This window comes from Prinia subflava, chromosome 1 (assembly GCF_021018805.1).
Source record: "Prinia subflava isolate CZ2003 ecotype Zambia chromosome 1, Cam_Psub_1.2, whole genome shotgun sequence".
Lineage (NCBI taxonomy): Eukaryota > Metazoa > Chordata > Aves > Passeriformes > Cisticolidae > Prinia > Prinia subflava.
In genome coordinates, this window is record NC_086247.1 from 33786652 (window position 1) to 33799578 (window position 12927).

Sequence of the window (12927 nt, forward strand, 5' to 3'; positions counted from 1 at the left end):
AAAAACCTCATCCTTTCTCTTTGCATCTCTACTGGTGTGAACTAATTTAATAGGGATGAGCAGCCACAAAGGCAAACAAGTTAAGTGACATGTGGTAGGTTACAGATATACTAAAAATGAAGCCAAGAATCTTCATTTTCACAGCTTCTAAAGGAAAAACTCTGAGATCACAGACCTTCTACTGTATTGACAGTCTGAAAAAAACCTCCCTCTAGATCTTAATCAACAGTGTATATAGAGAAACATGGGAAAGGCTTATGTGTGAGAGTGTGATGGGAAAGAAAACCAAATGGAAAAGGCTCCTGTTTACCAGGTCAGATCAGAAATGTGATGTAGGCAAGAAAGTCAAAATGGAGAGGGAAAAGGTGCAAATTTGTGTATTTTTCTAACATCTCACTTCATCAGCTCTAAGTATTGTAGTTAGAAATCATTTAACCTTCATGCATTTAGGTGGACCCCCCCCCTTACCTTTCAGCTAATAATCCCCTTCTACATAATCCACTTTTTCTAACTGAGAAACCTGACAACATGAGAGGAAAAAAAATTCAGTTTTGTTGGCAAAAGTGGAATATGCCACTCAGAGAACTAAGGTCACTGATGGTAGAGATCACACAGGGGGTATGCAGAAGTGACTAGCTTCTTGTCATGCTTTTTGGCAAATAATTTTTCTGTGAGTGCATGTCTGAACTTGTATAGGCATGCAATACAGAGGTGCACCTCTTTGTTAGAGGACTTTTCTTAAAGAATCTCCCTATTTTTGATAGGTATTTCCTTGCGACCTTTTAAGAGGAGAGAAAGAAAAAGCCTCTAGAGAAGGAGATGAAGACTCTTGACAAGATTCTGGCTAGAAAAAGGATGATTACAGATTCAGCACAACTTAGCTAGAGCCTGTGTAGACAAATAATAACAATAATGTATCGCAGCACAGGAAGAGGAACCCTACAAAAAGACTGTAGCTCTGCTGTACACCTGCAAGCATGACCTTCAGCAATACCTTGCTGATGGGCCCTTAGTGCGCACACTGTAAAATAAGGGGTGATGCAGCGAGCTGCAAGAAAATGTTAATGCTCTAAGGCTCTCTGTGTCTGTTCCTCAGCTTCCCAGCCTCTCCTAGCAAACTACTGACTGCTGGGATTTTTCTGAATTGTGCTGTGAGACCCATCTGACCACCCATCCAGGCTTCTCTTCTCCTTCTCAGCCCTGTATCCTTGACCTTATGCAGACTCACTCTCTTAAGTCTTCTATAACATGCAAGCCTCTCCAGCTCCCATTTCAAGATCATGCTCATTTCAGATGGACTGAAATGGGTTTTTCAAGCTCTTTCACTTCCCAAAAATAAACTGGGAACCCTATATATGTATTTGAAACTGAGACTGGGGTGGATGTGTGAGCAGTAACAAAATTACATTTCTAAAAAATTTGACCCCCAGGGTTCACTTGAATTCAACTTAACAGAAGTTGGCTCCTGGAATGTCAGTGGATAATGTGCCAGGAGAGCCTTTGCACTGAGAGTGTCATTAATAGATTATATACACAAGAGACATGATTTTTGAGCTTCAGGTCAAAAAGTTTCCTTTGCATTTTTCTTGGAATCTTCCAACTATTTTATCCATGGTGCAAGTGATAATACTTCATTTCATAATAAATACTCTAAAGGCATTCCTAATACTGACAAATATGAATTATATTTATGTACAATCACAATTATAAGTTCATTGTATGAGACACTATGACCCTAAATCTGTAGAGAAATGGTATGTTTATAATTCTTCCTTGTAAAACCTCTCTAGAGCAGTAGATGATGTAGTCAATGAAGTCAGTCAACTGCTGAAGTTTCACATTAGATAAACAATGTTCAAGCTTTAAAAAAAATAAAAATTAACCTTTGGATCTGCTAAAATTGGTTGGAATTCTTCCAAAATAACATCCCTCTTAAGATTATTTGGGCTTCCTGCCTTTGGTAGACTGAGAACATGACCAAAATGATCACTTGTCCTTTCACTGAGTAGGACTGAAAAGTATGACAAATAATAATCTGATCCACTCTCTTCATCAAAATCAAGAGCGCTCATCTATATCATGTTATTTCATAATTTCCACCTCTGTGGAAATCTGTGGCATGCATTTTCTTGTCCTTAGTCTGGTTAACCTCTTCAAGAGCAACCTAGGAAAATTATAGATAAACCTATAGATAAGAGTAGTAAAAATTTAGATAAAGCTGGGAAAGAAAATTAAGATGGAAATTAAGTTAATTACTGGATCACTAGTATAGGACAGCCTGGATATTCTGATATGATGCATGCAAGAAAATAATATCTGCTTTATATGGGACCATTATCAAACCACATATCTGGAGGGAAAATAAAGCACATTGAATAATCTTATGTTAATTCTAGTAATTATGAAACACTATCTGAAGATCTGGAAATTTAGATATTTTGTAATTAAAATAAACTATGAGCTAACATGTCAGAAAGTAACTGGTTCCAAGAAAATTCCATACAAAGACTTGCATGTGAAATAAATTTGATGTATACCAGCTGTCTTTCACTGCTAGCAATGCCTTAATTTTAAGTCCAAATGTACCTCTGCCGCACATATACCTGCTATTAAATCACATGCATTTGCAAATTGTTTAGCCAGAAATACTTTATGTAAATGAGGTGACAGAAAATAATATAGCTGAGGGAAAAAATGAATCTCAGAGCATTTCAAACTTCCTGCTCTGTGTTCTGTCATGTGGCTTTATATTTTTATTTGTTAAGCTGAGATGTATGATTTGATACTCAGTCTACTCCCATAATTCCCACATCACGAGATCACCACACAACTTGCTCTGAGTCCCACCTAAAAGTCAGCCAGCCCTTGAAAGCCCATAACCACCACAGATATTTTGGAATTGCTTTGGCAGAGGTGCATAAGACAGCTTGCATAATGCTATTTCTTTACCATGACCAGCTGCATACAGTGAGATTAGGTTCAAGTTTTCATAACTGTCCTGCTCACATAAACAAGGAAAAATTCCAAATCATTATATTTGCTTAATGTATATCCTTCCCTGCAGGAAAACTGCACTTTTATGTTGACATAACTGAAGCCTATTAAATATTCCTTTTCGTAAACTCAAGACAGGCATTCATTTTTTCACAGGTTATTATTCAATAACCACAAAACATAGAATTCCTGGATATCTTAAAAATTAGTATGTTAATAGTGGCAAACCTTGGATTGTAAAGCTATCTGTGTAATCATTTACTGGGTTACTAAAATGTGAAGGGTCCTTGGGTTAGTCTTGAGCCTTTAAAGTTTGGCAGAAAAGAACCTCCAGAAGATTTACTACAGCTTAATTGTTGACCTGACATAATACTTAAACTATGCAGCACAAACTGATGGCTTATTTGGTTTAACTAATTACTGAATATGCATATAATTTTTGTACCTTTGAAAATTTCCTGAAGTTAATGTGCCTTGGTTAATTTTCATAGCATTGGATAGAAGTCTGTGTGTCTTGCTCGGTGAACTTACTATGGGCAAAACCTGCAAAAAGGGGAGAACACATTACTTATAAACACTAGGAGTCACACACAGTTTAGAATTATCTTATTTATTCCTATTTACTTTGATGAATCACTCTGCAGAACCAAGTTTATCCACATATAATTACCTTGCTTGCAAGTTGACATGTTGCTATAGTTACAAAAATTGAAACTTAGAGCCTTAATATACCCAGATTCCAATGAAGAGTTCAAATATCTAGATGTTCCTCACTACAGGGTCTATAACTTGTCAGGATATTTCCTGAATATATGTGTAATATTTTAATTGAAATTTCTGTTTTGGAGATACTTGTCTTAGCTTTCATAATTGTTCATTTGTCCTGCACTAAAATAATATTGAAATCCTATATAAATTAGCACAAAGTATTCCATTTTGTCTTTAGGCATCTGAAAGGTAGCTAGCAGTATCTGCTTCATTAATCTGAACTCCTTGCTCATCTTCTTCCTTTGATAAAAACCAAGTGGTTAATCTACTTTCTCTGCTTCTGAACTGAGCTGCTATTAAGATTCTAGATCTCATAGGTGAATTCTGTCAGGAGAAGGTTTCCCTGACAGAAAAAAAGAGCTTTGCTTCATTTATTTTTATGAACACCATAAATATTTTGTTGACATGAGCCATAGTTTCGATCTCAACTAGGCACAAGCTTCTGACAGAAGAGCCACCACCTTCCCCCACTGTCCTGGCAGCAAGTCTCCCCTGCACGTGTCAGCACAAACGCTCCTGGGGCTGAGGGGAGCCAGGTGAAAGAACTGACCATGCCAGCCAAAATCATCAGAGCAAACCAGCCAGCAAGACCATTTTTCAGATGGATCAATTCCTTCACTTGGTTCCCCTTGTTGTCACACCAGTTCCAGTGCTCCCAAGACAGGAGGAGAAGCAGGGATCACCACACCAGAAGTCCACACGTGCAGCTTGAAGACCTCACCTTGAGCACTTGGGCATTGAAACCACCAGACAGTGATTTCTTGCCTAAAAGTCAGCCCATCAGTTAAAAGAGCATCTCTCTAGACTTTCTCTTCCTGTGTAGTGAGTTTGTTGGTCAGTCTGTCTGCTCCCCTTCTCCAGGATCTCTCTCCATCTGGTGCACCACCATTCTGGGAAGAACAGCCGGCCCCTGGCTGCCCAATACTTGTGCACTCTTGAACAGCTCAGAGGGCTGACTTTGTGTTTGGAACACTCATCCTTTACTGTTCTTACAGCTGTTTGTAGGGGCAGTGGCAGAGAAGTCTATCTCTTTTGAGTCTGGTGAGTGCAGTTAGATTCTTCCTTTGAGAACTTCTGAAAGGTCAAACTGAGCCTTATTAGGAAAGCTCTGGTGACTTGCACAGACACCAGCAATGCAAACAATGAACACAGATGGGGAGCATTATTTCAGTCACAGCTGGGTACCTGGGACCAAAAAACAAAAAATCCCAGGAAAACTGGGGCATGTATAGCTCCCAGGGAATGGAGTGGGAGGGAAAAAAGAAAGAATGAACTCTCCCTTCAATAAACCAAAACTGGAGATAGTATAAATCAAAACTGAGGAACCTGAAATACATACAAGCTTAATATGCTGCTACAAAATGAAATGTAACCTTTTCTTCTCTAATGCAGAACAGGTTAATACAGTGGCATAAACAGTGGACTCATTGTCTCAGTTAATTGGAAAAGATTGTGAATTTTAAATCGTCAGTTTTTAGGCAGCCAAGATTGTGAAGGTCTGAATAAGTTTAAATCAAAAGCTGCCAGTATTTGGGAACTTAACAAATTACCTCATAGTTATTAGTATACCATAAATAAGTACCTGCAGTATTATGGTCCTCTAAATCTTACCTTTTTCTTATGCAAGAAAGAAATATTATCATTATTTTTCCACTCTCAGTTCAGTCTCGTTTTGTCTGTAATAAATAAACCAATAGAAAATTATAACAATTTATAAGCAATAAACTTAATAACATTTTGAAAGGAAAAAACCCAAACAAATCACTTTACCTGTACATTATTTCTAGGAGTAAATCTCAGCACAGTAAGAAAAACATTGCACACAGGAATGGTTTTTTTGAGCTGTCCCATAAACCTCACTGGGACCATTGTCTCAAATTTCAGCAGGGAGCAGTTACAGCAAAGTACATTGGTACTAAAATTTTCTCCATTTATAAATAACTTTTTTTTTCTTATTTAATATTTTCTTGGGAAGATTATACAGGCAGTATACAGTACCTACAGAGGGCAATAGCTCTCTAAAGCTACTTCTGCAGGTGCAAAGCAGAAATCCAGCAAGACTTATTTAGATTCCAGCCAGTAAGTTCAGTTAAGCCTGCTTCTTAATAAATCAAAATACAAACCAATGTGCTGTTAGGTTTTCAGTTTGGTAGTGGCTTTGAAAACCAGTAGGTCTTCTGCAATTTAACCTTAAAAATTTAAGCTCAGAATCTATACTGAACACTTTTAATGTTTAAAAAATACACAGGCATGAAATAACTAGAGGACTGAAAATTAATGTTATTATTGTATTACATATTATGTGGCTTTGGATCTCTTTATTTGAAAGATCAGTTTGTCCAGTTTTTAATAATGTATTATTTTTGTTATTTGATTTCCAATTTTTTAGCAGGGCAGTAAATGCTAGGATAATCAGACTGAAGGGTTTCTTTGACATTGTCACTAGCTACTATTGACCTTTTCGCTCACCATTAATGTCATATAAAGTTATGGGCAACTAAAGAAGACTTGCTTTTCTCTCCAGATACCCTCAGCACTCTTGGACATGTATATTGCTTGGGCTGAGAGGTTAGGAATTAAAAAAAGGCACTCTCACAGTCAATGACCCTCAACACAACTTGTCTGTCCCAATGGCCACACAAGCTCTCCTTTGACCACATCAGGAGCCAGCAATGCTCTGCCAACCTTCTGAGTGCCATAAACTCTTAGGTGACCAGTGCTGGGGATGGGTGAGTGCACCAGGGCCCTTCCCACAGGAGCTGGTTGAATGAACAGTAGTGCTGGAACCATTTTTTTCCCACAGCAAAATCTGTGATATAATAAAAGGCAGAGAAGTCCAAAAAGACATGTTTTTTCCACTTACTGTATTAGCTAGACCAAGCCTCATGATGTAAGGAAATATCGGCCATCCGCTACAGTATGAGAGGATGTGCAGGAAGGATAGGTATGCAAATACTGCAAGATGATTAAACATCTTATTCCTTCAATTCTAAAACATTAATGAGGTCTTACTCTGTTCTGTTACTGTTTCTTGTTGTAGCTACATGGAGGGGTGGGCTGTGATGCATAAGGCTGGATTTTTAGCCTTAGTAGTGTAAATGTAAGTCCCACAGAAAGCATGACAATGTAGAAGTAGCAAAGGATGAATTTTAGCACTTAAATTGCTGTTAAAAGGAATATTTTTTCCCTATTATTGTTGTTGTTATGGGAAACATATTAAGCAAAGAATTTTTTGGAGGGAAAGGTCTTTCTAATGGCCAAGAATGTAACAGCAAAAAAATAAAGCAAATTATTAAGATGAAACTAAGCTAATGAAGAAAACAATGGTTAGAACACCAAATTAAATAAGAAGATGCTTAAAAAACATCCTCACATAATTTGTGCTCAGTTAGTAAGCTGACTGCATGCAGACAAGAAAATCTTTTTTTTCATTTGTGAAACTATCTCCCTCTTTCACTGAAAGAGATAGATGATTTTTAAATATATATATATATATATTGCTCACTATTTACTAAACATGTTAATTTCAAAGACATGATAAAACTCACTAAAGAATCACCTAATTGCACCATCTGGGGTGAAACACTGACTTTAGGAATCTCTTTATCCCTACTTACAAAGCATATCAGATGAAAATATCTGATAAAACAGACTGATGATAAAATAAGCCCTAGAATGACATATAGAAGAGTCAAACAGTACTGGAATCAACAGGAATCTTCCCATTTATCTAAGTAGGCACTAAACAAGTTCCTATACAGCAGAAAAATACATATGGAGAGGGTAACTACCACTGTCAAAGTTTCCAAATTCATGAGCATATGAAAATACTATGCTTTCCTGCAAGTGTACAAAAGAGTTCATTATTACTTAAATTTGGAGAAGAGGTTATACTATAACTTTATTCTATGGAAAAAGGATTCCTTTTTTGCTTTAAATACTGCTGTGCTTAAATTAGAATTTTAATTTTAAAATTCCAATTTTAAATTAGAATTTTAATTTTTCTTTTCTTACTTTTATTCCTTAGGTTTCTGTGCATTGTTTACTACCAAAATTCTTAATACAAATTCTTAATATAGCCAGGAACCTTGTCACAACATATTTCTAAACTGAGGTACAGATCAAAACTTAACAGCATCCCATGATGAGGAAGGTTTACAGCACACTGCAATACATAAAAATATTATTTATTGTTTCTGCCTTTGAACAGCAGGAGTTTAGACACTGCCAGATGGCATATTGTTTGGGAATTTGGGGGAATGTAAATGCATGTGTGACATTGAGAGAAATCCTCCCGGTATAACATAGATAACCCATAAAACATAGGAAATGTTACTGTGTGCAGGATTTTTTCCATACCTGGGACGTATTGGTGATAAAAAGTTTTCCAAATCATTCCAGAAGTGGTAATACATGGTTGTAACCATCTCCTGGGGCTACAATCGTCTTATTTAATTTCACAAAAGAAGCACTGTCACAAAGCCCCCAAGGAAGACCTGAGGGACTGCAGGGAGTGTTGTGTGTGATTCACTCCATCTCAGACAGACCTAAATTTATGCACTCAGTTTCATGCCAGAAGGGAGGTCTTTCAGAAAACAGCAAAATACCAGACCTACATCTTCCTACAGACTCAGCCCGAGACATGCTCATTACTTCCTCAGACCTATGATATACAAAGGATGTCCTTATGCAGCAGCTTCCCATTTCACTCAGAAACAACTTTATTTCAGTGGACAACTTGGTGTTTTCTGTGTGCATTTCCATATGCATTAATATTCTGTACATAAGTTAGAAGAGCAAGATGATTGCAGTTGTAATTCACTGAAAACAGAATGACCTGGGAAATATTTTGGTGGCAGACTTTACAATTGCCAATAAATGAACAGCAAAATCCAAATCCAGTTACTCAACACTTCTTTTTGCTGGACCATTTACAAGAATGATTACAGAGCAGCCTGAGGAACCACAATTTATGCAAGCATTGAATTTTCTTCTGTCTTTGTCTTTCTCATTGACTTCAGTAGGAGGTATTTCTGGATATTTCTCAGAACTGCACTCCATTATTGACATATAAGGGACCTTTAGTGTACACAGAGCTCTCCCACTGCCTGGCACTGTTACCAGGCCATCTAGCCTTGCTCATAATAAATTGAGAAGATAGAGTAGTAAAAAGGCACGAGACGTCAGCAACTTATGACATTTACTGACTTCAGCACTCCTCCAGTAATATTGCTATCACAATGGAAACATCTATTGTTAAAAAAAAAATGGATCAACCTGTGAAGATCAATACAACATCTATTTCTGTATGCAAAACAGTACAGTTATAAATGATCTCATATGTTTTTAGATATTCATAACTCAGTAGGATTATCTCAGTAGACTAATTTATATGCATTTTTGATCACTTACTGCTGAAGATGAGTTGCTACCAGTACACTGGATATACAAGGAGTAATTCAGCATCAGTCATTAAATGACCCCTGATGCCCATTTCTGGATGAGGAGGTACGGAAGAAAACTACTTGCTGTCACTTTTTTGAAGAGTAAATACTACTTTTAGCCATCATGAGCAACCCACTTAAATTAAATAAAAATAAGCTACATAAATATTTTTTCTCCTGAAACAATAATATTTTATCTCCTGAAATAGATAGTTTAATTTTTCATTATTTTAGTGAATACAATAAAAACTACAGTAGCAATTGAATGTTTGAAAAACATAGTAGTCTGATGCAGGAATCTATTTTGCTACACTGTGAAAAAATGCTGACTACAGGATTCAAGTCTGCTTTCCAGTGCTTTGCTAGCTAGCTGGTGACAAATCTAAACACAACTCTTAACTTCGAAAGAACAAAGGGGAAAAATCTGCTTTCTAACATAAATGTAGAAAACAGAACCAAAAATTCGAACACTAAGAGTATTAAAGTAAAAATACAGTAAAGCCAACATAGTAGGCTATAGAAATATAACAAACACTCAAAAGTTAAGTGTTAAGTTCAATATAACTTTATTACTTTATACATAACTTGTGATTTTTCTTCCTTGATATAACCAGAGGGGCTATGGAGTTTGTGGGTAAGTGAATGTTATGTCATCTTAAGGGTAGGTCATCTACAGGAATTTGAGTAAAACAATTGACATTGTCTGCTTGTCTACAAACTGGAAATGTGTGGATTTGATAGACTGAAAACTTGTTGGATAAAGAATTGGCTGGGTGGTCACACTCAAAGGGTTAGGGTCAGTGGCTCCAAATGAAGAGCAGTGAACAGCGGTGCCCCTCAGGGGTCCGTACTGGGACTGGCACAGTTTAACGTCTTTGTTGGTGACAAGGACAGTGGGGTCGAGTGCACCCTCGGCACGTTTGCCTAACACACCAAGCTGTGGGGTGCAGCTGACACCCTGGAGGTGGGGATGCTGCCCAGAGGAACCGTGACAGGCCTGAGAGGTGGGTCCATGCAAAACTCATGAACTTCAACAAGGCCAGGTACACAGGGCTCCACCTCAGTTGAGGCAATCCTGGGCACAAGCAAACGCTGGGCAGAGAATGAATTAAGCACAGCCCTGGGTAGAAGAAATTGGAGGAACTGGTTGACAAGAAGCTCAACACCATCCAGCAATGTGTGCCTGGAGCTCAGAAAGCCAGTTGTGTCCTGGGCTGCATCAAGAGAAATGTGTCCAGAAGGTCAGGGGTGGTGATTCTTCCCCTTTTTTCCCCCTCTACTCCGCTCTCATGAGACCCACCTGAAGAGTTCCATCGAGCTCTGGGACCCCCAACACAAGAAGGATGTTGAACTGCTGGAACACACCCACAGAAGGGCCACCAAGATTAGAGGTCTGGAGAAACTCTCCTTTGAAGACAGGCCGGGAGAGCTAGGGTTGTTCAGCCTGCAGAAGGGAAGGTCCTAAAAGGACCCTAGAGAAGCCATTCAGTGCCTAAAAGGGTCCTACAAAAAGCTGGCAAGGGACATTTTACAAGGGCATGTAGGGGCAGGACAAGCAGCAATGGCTTCAAGCTGAAAGAGGGTAGGTTTAGAAAAGATATTAAAAAGAAATTCTACAGTGTGAGGAGGATGAAGCCCTCACAGCCACAGGTTGCCCAGAGATGCTGTGGATGCCCCATCCCTGGAAGTGTTCAATGCCAGGTTGCACGGGCCTTGGCAACCTGATCTTGTGGACTTGGGCTCCTGCCTGTGGCAGAGAGTCTGGAACTAGATCATCTATAAGGTCCCTTCTAACCCAAACCATTCTATGATTCTATGTGTCTATGATTGGTTTTATTTGGCAAAAGTACTAATACTGAATAGAACTAAAGACTTTGGGGATATTCCTGTTATCATCATTCCAATAGCACCAATCAGTGAGGAATGTGGCAAAAAAATATGTGTCATCTTAGAAACACCAGAAAGGCAACAGAATCTCCTTGACATAGACTTCTATACAACTATTATAATTTTTTAGGGTGTAAAGCATCCCCACGTTTCTAATATGCAATTGTGAGGGCAGAAAACTATTAATTTGGACTTGAAGGGATGTCTATCTTAGTTTATGTATTTGGAAGATCTGGCAGACACAAAATAGACTTAAAATGTCAACTGATACTCAAAATACATGAAGGGGGAGGTGAAACAGGAAATTTCTTAGATGTGACTTGATGAGGGCTAATGAGCCCTCAATTATGTGTGTACTTTCTTGGCTGATAAAGTATGAACATATTCCTCTGCCTTACTGTTCTGGCAGATTTTTCTGCAGCAAAATACAGCTTTTTGTTTAGCAAGAAACACAACCTACTGACAAGGTTGTTTCAGACAGAAAAATAACTCAGGGGTCTATAAAGAAGATTTTCTCATATTTCAATACTTAAAATAACAGAGTCAGTGTGACTTGAAACTTGACCACTCCTTATCACCTTCTGAACATAAAAAACAATGTCACTACAATCAATGAATCAAAAAGCAAGATGACCTTAATTTAAAAATTTAAGGAGCAACTGGAGAAAGTGAAACATGAAGGCGAAGAAGGAGGGAAAGAAGCCTATTTGCTGGAAATTTGCCTCTCTTATTTGGAGAATGCACAAGTTTACTAGAAAAAGACACAAAAGAAAATAAGTGTAAATAATAAATCTTTTGTGTTAGCTTGTTAATGTCTGTGCTTTCTAAAAATTTTATTAGCTTTTTTTTTTAAGAAATGTGGAACAATTCCATGGACACAACTGAGCTCTGCCTTCTGTTAAGGGTTGCAGCACCCTTGAAGTTTGAAATAATTTAAGCAGTTCTGTTGTGCTTTCAATTCCCCCACCTTCTTTTTTTCTTTCAGTGGATTGAAATGTGACCAAATAGCAGCATGACTGAATGGAAAAGATAATTCTCATACAACATTCTTCTCAGTGCTTTGGGGAAAATGCACACATACAAACACATTTGCTGGTGTCTGATTCAAGATGTGAAAAAAAAAAGAAATATCTATGAGGTTTTTTTTCCGAAACTGGAAACACACTTTAAAACTCTCCTATGATTTGTTTTGTTTAGGCTAATTTTGACTTTTGCTTTATGTTGCCACAATAGACACTAAACATTTGCAATATATTTACTGAGATTAAAAGAACTGTGGGATGAATTTGTATCTATTACACCATTAGCCTTAAGCAACACTGCTTTAGTAATCAGTGGGAATATATTTTTATGAGTCAAAAAGGTGACTTATCAGTGTAACCTGGCATTTTGCATTCTCAATACATTACATAATAAAGAGTACTATTAAATTTTGCTCTTCGGGGAAAAAAATACTCTTTTGTTGAAATCTTATGTTGCTACTTGGATTAAAGATGGAGGCAAAATACTCATGGATTGGCTGGGAAGTATAGCTTGCACTACCTCTCTCATGTCTGTGCAATTTGTTTATTTTTATGTCCTTATAATGAACTTAAAAATGGGAAATTCCTGAAGTTAAGTATGTCCAAAAGAGTGAAAGCTACATTAAATATTCTAACCCTAGCAATCCAGGGATTTACTTCTGTTGTTCCTCCCACACGCGTGCACACAGAAAAAACATTCACTTTCTTTATTAAAACATGATGGTGGAACTAGTTCTCACTAAGACCATTTTTTCCACATCCTACTCAAAAAATCTAAATTAGATTAGAGTCAAGCTTCAGCCACATTGTCT

General features: G+C 37.6%; 1 protein-coding gene across 3 annotated transcripts in view; it reads right to left on the reverse strand.

Annotated features, from left to right (window-relative positions):
* The window catches only part of SULF1 (sulfatase 1), a 123980-nt gene that overhangs the window by 95068 nt on the left and 15985 nt on the right, over positions 1 to 12927 (reverse strand). For all 3 annotated transcript variants that reach the window (XM_063392784.1, XM_063392796.1, XM_063392792.1), the window contains exons 4-5: positions 5374 to 5438; positions 3440 to 3537 (exon numbers count right to left, since the gene is read on the reverse strand). The gene's annotated coding sequence lies outside the window, so the exon portion shown is untranslated. The remainder of the gene's footprint in view (positions 1 to 3439; positions 3538 to 5373; positions 5439 to 12927) is intronic.